Consider the following 10,277-nt stretch of genomic DNA (forward strand, 5'->3'; position numbering starts at 1 on the left):
AGCACCAGTTCTGCTTTGCCCTCCCCAGGTGACTCCTCTCACCCCAACCCCCCTCCACGCTTGGCTGCGTGGGGCTGTGCTGCCTCCGTGCCCCCCACCCTGCGATGCTCTGCTCTCCGTGCTGCCATCCCTTTCTGCTTTGGTTCCCTGCTTTTTTTTTTTTGTTTTGTTTTTTTTTGCTTTTCTTCCTGCAGATCCGTATTCAGAAAGCAAAAAGAGTTGGCAACAAGCAGGAAGATTGTCTCCAATTGTAACAGAGCAACAACAACAGCAGCAGCCACCCAAAAAACCCCAGAGCGAATAGACGCGGCTCTGCGCAGGGTTACGTGCCGCAGGTTGTACCCAGGCAGATAATTAGCCAAGTGCTAATAGAGGTATTTACTGGTCTGTGTTCGGGGGGCTCTGCTGCCTTCCTTTTGTTCTGGAGGAGAGCAGGGAGGGTTTGTGATCCCCCCAGCACAGAGCGCAGGGACCCCATCCCTGCCTGCTTGTGGCACTGCCTTCATCCTCCTCCTCCTCCTCCTCCCCCACGTGGCTGCAGCTGGGCCCGAGCTCCCTCACTTCGCAGAATCTCGGGGCTTGGAAGGGACCTCCTGGGGTCGTCGAGTCCAACCTCCTGCCAAAGCAGCTTCCCTACGCCGGGTCGCTTAGTGCTTAAATGCGCTAATTGCCATCTAATCGCGCTTTCCCCTGGACGCGGCCCTGCAGCGCTGGCTGAGGGGGGTCTGCAGCCCCACATCATGGCATCTCCCTCCTCCCCCTGCTTGCAGATCCGCTTTTTGCCTCGCTTGTGCCCTTTTCTCCCCAGTTGTGCTGTGCCACCTTTGCCCGCCCGCAGCTCGCTGTGAGCCCGTCCTGCCTGGGTTGGTGCTGCCGCTTCCCGAAGCTCAGCGGGTGCGCAGGGCAGCAGGGGCAGCTCGGCTGGGTTTATATTTGACCCCGTGCAGGAAAACAGAGAGAAAAATCCGTGTTTTTTCTCTCATTTTTGGCGCTCGTTTCCTGTAAGGCACCGCGCGGCCGGGCACCGAGCCGTAATTACACAGCAGGAGGGGGTTTGTTTGTAAAGGAGGGGTGATTCACGGCGGCTGGAAAGGGTTAACAGCCCAAAATGACATGGGTTGAAGGGGAGGACAATAAACAGGAAGCTGTGCCCAAAGCTGCACTTATCGCGGTGACTCAGGTCGGCGCCCGGCTTCGTTACCGGCGGCTTAATTACACCGTTGGTTTGGAAACGGTGCCGGGGCTCGAGTGGCTGGAGGGAGGAGGGCTGGGGTTGGTGGGCAGCCTTGGGTTGGGTCGCGTGGCTGAACTGGGAGCTCCTTCCTGCAGGAAGGGGAGCCTGGGGCGGTGGGAGCAGCCCCGGATTTGGGTACGGAGTGAGAACTGGGGCGGCTCTCGTGGGATCCGGCACAGCAGCGGGGTGCGATGCTGATGGGCTGAGGCTTGGCCTTGTCACAGGACTGACTTCTTTGGGCTGTGCCGGAGATGCTGGATGAGGTGTTTGATGCTGGATGAGGTGTTTGAATGGAGCATCGCCTCCACGGCTCAATCAAACACCCCGGGGGCAGCAGCTGGAGGATCCCTGCATTTCCTTTTGCTTGTCAGTAGAATAAAAACCCGGTTATTCTCAGGGTGGCCGCTTGTCTGTAAGGACCTGACAGGGCTGCCCTGCCGTGCCGGGTGATTCCTGGGAGCGCTCCTTACCTCTGAGCTGACTCACACTGTGGGATCCGTGTGGGTAACCCAGATTTCAGCAGGGATCTGAGGGCTGTGGTGCTGGCAGGTGAAGCAGCTCGCATCGTTACTCCTTTTAATGCCCTCTTTCTGAATATTTACAGGCTTTGCTCTTGGTGTTGTAGCAGAGCGGGTTCTGCAGCACCCAGAGCCTTTATTCCTATGGCAGGGGAACGCAGTGCGGCTGTGGGGGGCTGGGGGTTTCAGTGGGGTGCCACGCTGTGCTGGGGGTCCCCTCCCCACATCCCCACCCCGCATCCACTCCCCACATCCACTCCCCACTCCCCCGTGCATACAGGCTTTCGCTGCATCGCCTCCCGCTCACAGTTTCCTCCCCTCTCCCTTCTCTCTTTCCCAGGATCCCGTTCAAGATCGGGCAGCCCAAGAAACAGATTGTACCCAAGACAGTGAGTAAAGCAATTCCCCGTTTTTAGCCGCAGCCTCTGATCATGTGGCTGTGAGTCAGGGCGGCACTTTGGCTCGCCCCACTTCACGAGGAGGCGGCGGGGAGCGAGCGGGACCTGCAGCCTGCAGCGCTGCGTGCCTCCTGCCCTAGGAGCCCCGTGCTGAGGGAGCGCTGCTCCGGGCCCGGCTGCTGCCTGGGAAGGGGCTGGGACGGCTCTCCTCGGAGACAGAGATGCGGCCTGCCTTCCTTTCTTCCTTCCTTCCCTCCTTCCTTCCTTCCCTCGCTCGGCGGTGGCTTGTTTGTTCATCCTCGCTGAGCAGATGGAGGAGGAGGAGTGGTTCAGATCGCTGAATATAACTGTTTCCAAAGAAAGGCTCATAAGCTGAGATGCTCAGTGCTCGGGCGTGAATTAATTTGTGCTGTGCAGCATTTGCTTTAGAAGCAAATTAAAGGAGCGTTTTGTCTTCCCGTGGCTCCCATCCCCGGTGCTGCGGCGTGCAGCTGCCTGCGGTGCTTCCCCTTCTCCTGCAGATGCTCTTTGCCTTCGTCCTGCACACCTCGCCCCTCTTCCTTCTCCAAAGTGAATGCTTGGCAGCTGGCTCCAAACCGCCAGTGCAGAATCCGCGGTGGGCAGCAGGGATGGAGAGCACCCATCGTGTCCCTCCATGGCATTCCTGCATCTCCCAGCTCTTGGCCGGCAGGTGGGCAGCACTGCAACGCTGCGATGGAGCGAAGGGCCACGGCAGTTTATCCCCGTTTATTCCTGCTTTCCAGCAGCCCCCGGGACCTCAGAGATTTGCCTCCTGTTCTTTGCACTGCCTGCCCTGGGAGCCGTGGCTGACCATGGCCATCTCCATCCCCCCCAATCCCACACTGGGGTCAATTTGGCTTTTTTTTCCTGCTGGTTTTGCCCTCTCCTGCTGGGGGTTGGGCTGGGGCAGTGCAGCAGGTGCCATGCTCTGCACAAAGCCGTGGGAGAGGTGGGATGGGTGTAGAGCCAGCCGGCAGGCACTGCTCCTGCTCACACACACACACACACACGTGTGTTACATGGCACAGCTCTGAGCGTCCCGCAGCAGAGCTTCGTCCTGCGGTGCCATTTCCAGGCCTGTCCCCATCCATCCTTCCTTCCCTAAAGAAGAAAAGTTGTGTCAATTGGCTGCCAACCTCTGGGCACTGGGGAGGTTAAAAAGGAAAGGCATTTGTCGGAGCTGCCCTGCTCTGGCCGGCTGTGTGGTTTGTAACCGGAGCGCGGTGCTGTGCCAGGAGCTGAGCTCACCGGAGCGCCTTTTTTCTGTCCTCTTCTCTCGTTGTTGTTATTTTTTCTGTGCTGGGCTTGGTGTCAGATCTGGGCCGGTTGCAGTTGTGAGGCGATGCGCTGAGGCTGCACGGGGGATTAGTCACAGCTCCCCGTGCCCACTCGCTTCTCAGCCTTTGAAGGAGGGCAATGTGTCAGCCCTGCGGGAAGGGAACCCCAGCACGGAGCGCTGCCCGGTCAGCCGGGGCGATCTCCCAGATCTCCCAGATCTCCCCCCGCCCAGACGGCCGCTGCTTTGTTTGCACCTTAACCTGGGCAAATCCTATTGCAGACGGTGTAATCTCTCCCCTCCTCTCCCCTGCCAGGAGCAGCTGGCGCCGGCTGGGAGGGCTCCGTGCCGGGGGGGTGCAGCCCTTGGAACTAATGTAATGCCCGCTGCTGGGACTTAACCCTGTTAGAATCCCTCGGTGCCGAACGCTTCCTGCTCAAAGGAAGCCTCTTATGGTGGAGATGCTCCCCCAGGGCCGAGCAGAGGTTACGCAGGAACCTGAGCTGCACTTATCCTCAGCTCCGGCGCTCGGTGAAGTTCACCTGCGTCCCCTCGAGGCCGTGAGGGGGGACTCCTTGCAGGGCTGGGGTTGTCCGAGACGGGGAGAGGTGACGCGTGTCCCCGCGGGGCTCGGAGCTGTGCACAGCGTGGCAGCCGGCTGGCTCCCTCCTGTTGGGCTGGGGAATGGGAGCGCGGCCCCTCCGCACCCCCGGCTTCCAGCCTGCCCTCCCTCGCCCTCGCCCTGCCCTGGCTCGCGGGGAGCTGCGCTGCTCTGCTAACCTGGGTGAGTCAGCTTGGCAGGGCCGGGGGCTCATTGACTCATCCCCGCAGCCCCGTGCTCCCCGGGGTCGGACAGAACGGCAGGATTCCGTGCAGCTGTCCGTCCCACTGTTTCCATTGGGCTCCAGCGGAGAGCTGGAAATCTCGAAGTAACGACGGAGGAAATGGCGCAGAAGTTGTGGGGTGAAATCAGGGGAGGTGAATTAAATCCTTTCACCCATTTGCACGCTCTTCAGTGGGACGCGGCGTGGTCCGGAGGTGCTCCTTGTGCCCATCCTGGAAGCACTGCAGGGCTGTTGTATGGGGAACCCCATGCGGTCCCAAACCGTGCGCTGCTCATCGCCTGGCTCAGGGCTCCTCGGGCGCTGCGTGAGCATCCAGCCATCGCAGCCCCACGGGTGCCGACCACCCGATTCTTCACCTTGGATGCCCCTTCCAGCCCCGCTGGTTCTTTGTGTGGGGTGATGACTGGATCGGTGATCCTGGAGGTCCCTCCTGACCACGATGTCCGTGATTCTCCCTTGTGCCCTTGGTCGGTGGCACAGCTGATCCCAGCGGAGTTCCCCCACATAGTTTGACCTAATTACACGGCTCTGCTGCTGGGAGAGGAGGAAGTGTTCCCTTCCTGCTTCTTCCCAACACCCGTGAGAAGGCTCGGCCCGTTGGAACGTGTAGAAATCGGCGCGTCCTCCTCTAGGAAAGGAAATTCACCTCGGGGGAGCGAGGAGCTCCAGCACAGTCCCTTATTTCCATCTCTTTGTAGTGCAGCCTTTGGTTTCATTGCGGGGCGGCGATGGCGATGCTGCCCTGCGAGCACCGGGGCTGCTGGCGGCGCAGGGAACGGTGTTGGCAAACAGAAATAAGTGGCTGAGCAAGGAGAGCACCATTTTCTTACGAGAACTCGGCCTCCTTGATGTGGCTTTATTAAAAAGGGCCATCCTGCATGAAGCAGCACGGGTGCCTCCAAGAAGCAGCGCTCGCTGCGAAAGCGGGTTGGTTTTTGAGTTTGCAGAGGGTGGCGGCGGAGCGGAGCTGTTTGGACGTGATGGGAAACTTCCCTTTGGATACTGCACTTTTCTCGCCTGCACTTCTGGTCCTCTTTACTCTTAACGAGTTGACCCTATCCACAGCCTTCCGCCCTCGGTCTTGGCGACGTGAGGCCGCTGAGGAGCGGCCGTTGCCACCAGGAGCGGCACGCTGTGCAAAATGTGCTTTGCAGAACGTGCTCGGCTTGCTCCCCGCTCATCCTCCCCGCCATCCCCGTGTCCTCCCACCCATGGGTGCTGCAGGGCCGGCTCCTCTCTGGGCCCCATCCGCGCGGCCGGGAATAGAGCTGAGTGGGAGGCGGTTGTGCTGTGGGCGTGCAGAAGAAGAGCAGTCGCTGGGCAGCTGTCTGCAGGCATGGCACGGAGTCAGGGCGGGCAGCTGGCGCTCACCTCGTGCCCTGGGGGGAGCGCAGGACGTGTTGTCCCCTCTGAGACGGCGGCGGGGCGCTGGGATGGGACGCCGGGGGGTGGTGGGGTCACCGTCCTTGGAGGTGTTCAGAACCGTGGGGATGTGGCACTGGGGGATGTTAGGGTGGGGTGGGGGTGGATGTGGGGCTCTTGGTGGTCTTTTGTGACCTCCGTGGTTCTGTGGGCACGGAGGGGATGGGTTGGGGTTGGACTCGGTGGTCTGGGCACTTCTTTTTGACCTCCGTGATTCTGAGGGCATAGTGGGACGGGTTGGGGTTGGCCTTGGGTTCTTGATGGTCTTTTTGACCTCCATGATTCTGCGGGCATAGTGGGACGGGTTGGGGTTGGACCCGGTGATCTCGGTGGTCTGTTCCAACCTTGATGGCTCTATAGGCATGGTGGGGATGGGCCGGGGTTGGACTTGGGGTTCTTGATGGTCTTTTCCAACCCTGGTGGCTCTGTGGGCATGGTGGGATAGGTTGGGGTTGGGGTCCTTGATGATCTCTTGCAACCTTCGTGGTTCTGCAGCACCGTGGGGTGGGTTGGGGTTGGACTTGGGCATCTTGGCGGTCCTTTCCGACCTCCGTGATCCCGTGTTGGGCGCTGGGGGCAATGTTGGGGTTTTTCCTCTCCAGGGGTGCAGAAGTTTCCCTGCCCTTCCGTTGGGCGCCGCTGCCTCGCGTTCATCGCACCGCATGGCGGGAAGCAAACAGCAGAAGGGAAGGGGCTGCAAACCTCTCCAGGCCGCTGGTTTTTTTGGCCGGCGCCTCTGGAGGAGGTGTTTGTGGAGGAGCCGAGCGCAGAGCGGTGCCAGCAGGGCCCTCCCTGTGCTGCAGCTCCTGCCAGGACCCACCGCCCTCCAAAGGACACCGTTGTGAGTCACAGCCGACCCTTCTGTGTTTGCATCCCAAACAATTCACACATCAGACATATAAATAGAGCGCAATGCTCGGCGGTTATTTTTGCAGCCGGAACAGCCATAGAAACAGAGGGCGACGGTTCCCCATGTGCTGCTGAGCTGACCTCCGGGCTCCGGCAGCTGCACGGCTCCGTGGAGGGCGGCCCTCTGCCCCCACACCTCTCCATCCCTGTTCTCCAGTGACCATTTTTAGCAGTGCAAAGGGCAGCCTGAGCTCGGCGGAGCTTTTTCATCCGCGTGCATCCCTGGGATGGTGGGAGCTGATGGTGCCAGCAGCTGTCTGGAAGCAGCACTGCACTGGGGCTGTGCCAGACCCCACCGCTCCCGACCCCACAGCGTCCCCACTGTGAGCCCTGAGCTGTGCCAAACCCCGTAGCTCAGGGGGTCTCCGACACTCCCAGCCCACGGCATCGCCCTGCGGGCTCTGAGCATCTCTAAGCACCGGGGGGGATCCAACAACCTCAGCCCCCGGCTCTGGGCACGGGAGCTGGGGGAGCTCACAGCACGGGGATGGGAGGAAAGGAGGTTGCTCAGCTCCACGTTGGAGCACTGCTCTGCCAGCAGCACTGCGGGCTGGAAGGCGCCGTCCACACGGGACGGATTCATGCACCGAGCCCGGGTCCGAGGTCCCGAGCTCAGCACGCAGGTTCGGGTCCTGGCAGCTCACAGCACGCAGCATTCCCTGAATAGCACGGCAGGCTGACAGCACGAAGCAACCCAGCTCTGATCCCATGACAACAACAACGCACGTATTTACTCTTGGCCCGGTCAACCGAAATCCATTCGCTTATTCGGTCGACGAGGTGTGGAATGAATGTTTTAAATGTGTGTTAAAACAGACAGCGTGGAAGGGAAGGCTCCTTAAAATATCTCCTCTCACCGGAGATTCGCTGCCAGATAGCAAACAGGAGGGAGCTGGCGGTGCTGCGGGCGGGGTGCATGCAGGGCTGCGGGTTGCAGCGTCGGATGGAGCCGCTTTGGGGCTGCAGGAGGTGCAGCTGTGGGTTCCGTAGGCAGGGCTGAGCTCCCTTTGCTGCCCCTCCGCCCCACGGTGCGGCTGATTTCCGTCTCTTCTTTCTGCAGGTGGAGAGAGACTTTGAGAGGGAATATGGGAAGCTGCAGCAGTGAGTACCGGCCGTAGGGATGGGTCAGGAGTGGTGCAGGTTTTGCTGCGCTCTGCCCCCCGAACCGCTGCCTGGAGCTCCTGCGGGGCCGCTGTGCTCTGCGTGCTTCCGCTGGGGCTGTGAGCACAAAATCCCCCCAATGTCCGAGGGTCGCAGCGGAGCTCGGCACCTCCGAGCATTGCCCCAACGGGAGGGGAGGGCTTGGAGCCCCCGCTTGCAGGGGACGCCGGGGGGACGCGTGCGCCGAATAAGGGACCAAAGCGGAAGGGGTGAGGGCAGCAGGGCCGGGCAGCTCTGCTCTTGCAGAGCCTCCCTGGGTATTTTTGTCTCAGCAGCACACCGAGCACACAAACAGTTTGCTGCTTTCCAAGATTCAGACTTTGCCTCCTTCTCCCATCTTTCAGATTGGAAGAGCAGACCAAAAAACTTCAGAAGGATATGAAGAAAAGCACAGATGCAGATTTGGGTACGTGAGTGAGGAGACACAGACTGTGAACTCGGGGAGACGGGGGGCGATGGGGGGGGGGTGACAGGAGGCTCCCAGGATCACACAAGGAATCCGGTAGGGCTGCACAACACCCAGAGCTCTCAGCCCCACTCTGGCTACGGGGCTGCCTGCAGGTGGGCCGTGAGCAGAGCCCAGCCAGGGAGCCGAGCGCAGGCTGGGCGATGCTGCATGGCCATGGGCAGCGCTTGCTGCCTGTGCCCCGGTTGCTGGAAGGGAAGAGCAGCACTGAGCAGGGAGCGCATCTGCGTTTTGCTGCCATCGAGGGCATCCTGTGCCCCGCAGATGCAAAGCAGAAGCAGGAGGAGCCCATCCAGGCTGCAGAGTCGCCCTCCGAGGGGACGCAGGGCTGTTGGGGATCCTGGGTAAGATTTTCCTTGTTCAGGATTCCCCTCCCATGCGGTGGGCGTTGTTTGCACGGAGCATTTCAAGCCCCAGAGGAGCTGTGGGAGGACTTTCTTTTTCCGTTCTGTTCCATGGCAGAGTCACAAATGAGCCCCGGCCAAATGCAGGCTGATTTCTCATTTAAAGGCGCAAAGCGGAGCAGGGGGGGCTGCGGGGAAGGAGGGCAGACCCTGCTCACCCCACTGGGCTGTGGGGGCTGTGGGGAAGGAGGGCAGACCCTGCTCACCCCACTGGGCTGTGGGGGCTGTGGGGAAGGAGGGCAGACCCTGCTCACCCCACTGGGCTGTGGGGGCTGTGGGGAAGGAGGGCAGACCCTGCTCACCCCACTCAGCTGTGGGGAGGCTCAGCCCATGGGGGGCTCGCGTGGGCACAGATCCTCAGCCGTGGTCCTGCAGACGGGGCGATGTCAGTGTGTGAAGGTTTGAAGGCGCTGGGATGGAGCTGTGTTATGACAGCACGCTTTGAGCTCTGCTGTGATTGCACGTAACCTTAAAGCTGGGTGTTTATCCCCTTGATTTGTGGTCTGCAGAGATCATAAACCCCCAATAGCGGGGCTCTGGATGGGGGTGGGTGCAGTCGGGGTCCTCCCAAAGCTGCTCCATTGCACATCTGCCTCCCAGCCGCCGAGAGCGAGCAGTTCTGCTCAGAGCCATGGCTTCTTTCTTGCTTTATCCCTTCCTACACGCCGATGACGGCCTTTTCCTTCCGATTTTCCATTCACTTCCACGGTTATTTTGCTGATCTTTGCAGCGGTTGCGTTGGAGGGGGTTCATTTCCCTTCCCAAGGCCAACTGCATGGGTGGGCAGGCAGACGTGTCGGCCGCAAGGCAGGAGGAGCCCATGGAGCATTCAGCTCCGTGTTCCCCGACTTCCAGTTGGCTCCGGGGGGGGCAGAAGGATGCGGCTCCTTGGGGGAGGCATTTATCCAGCTCCTAAATGTTGAGAGGGAGAAGCCCCATCCTCCAGCTCCGCTCCGCTGCTCTCCCGGCAGCACGGAGCCCCTGCCATCTTCACGAAGGTGCTGGGGGATGTAAAGGGCTGCGGTTTCTTCCTTGCGGGAGAGCTGCAGAGAGCCTGCGAGTGACGCTTAACGGCCTGCTGAGAAAAGACGGCACTGGTTTGCCTTAAAGCCGTGGTTCTGCGAAGCCGCTGTGATTCCTGGCCGTGTTGAGGCCCTGAGGAAGCAGCGCAGCCGTGACTCGGGTCAAAGCGGGTGGCGGATGGCTGGGACGTCCTTCGGGAGGCTGGGATGGGTCCCCTTGGTGGCCGAGGTCGCCGTGTTTGTCGCCGTCGCCCATCGCCGTGACGCGTCGCCGTCGCTGAGCCGTGCTACGGAACCGGCGAGGTTGGAACCATCCTGACGTCAGCACCCCGCCGTGCCCGGGGGACCCCAGCCCACCCCACAGGTTGGAAAAGAGCACTGAAACCACTGCCTGCCATCGGCCCCCGCACACAGAACCACGAAGGGTGGAAAGCGCCACCGAGAGCCCAGCCCCCCCCCGCGCCCGCCAGGCCGTGTCCCTCACTGTCCCCGTGTTTCCTCTGCTCAGCCATGTCCAAAGCAGCGGTGAAGATCTCCTCAGACCTGCTGGCCAACCCGCTGTGTGAGCAGGACGCCGCCTTCCTGGAGATGGTCACCGCCT

General features: G+C 61.1%; 1 long non-coding RNA gene across 5 annotated transcripts in view; it reads left to right on the forward strand.

Annotated features, from left to right (window-relative positions):
- LOC104916088 overlaps positions 1-10,277 on the forward strand; it is a 12,497-nt gene extending 2,220 nt beyond the window's left edge. The window contains exons 2-6 of one of the 5 annotated variants that reach the window (XR_004162364.1): positions 195-374; positions 2,093-2,141; positions 7,684-7,724; positions 8,129-8,190; positions 10,185-10,277. This is a non-coding gene — a long non-coding RNA (uncharacterized LOC104916088). Of the gene's footprint in view, positions 1-6; positions 375-409; positions 1,784-2,092; positions 2,142-7,683; positions 7,725-8,128; positions 8,191-10,184 lie in introns of those variants that run through there. The other 4 variants (XR_004162363.1, XR_004162366.1, XR_004162367.1 and 1 more) reach the window with 4 other exon arrangements.

Source organism: Meleagris gallopavo, unplaced genomic scaffold (genome assembly GCF_000146605.3).
Source record: "Meleagris gallopavo isolate NT-WF06-2002-E0010 breed Aviagen turkey brand Nicholas breeding stock unplaced genomic scaffold, Turkey_5.1 ChrUn_random_7180001869467, whole genome shotgun sequence".
Taxonomy (NCBI): Eukaryota; Metazoa; Chordata; class Aves; order Galliformes; family Phasianidae; genus Meleagris; species Meleagris gallopavo.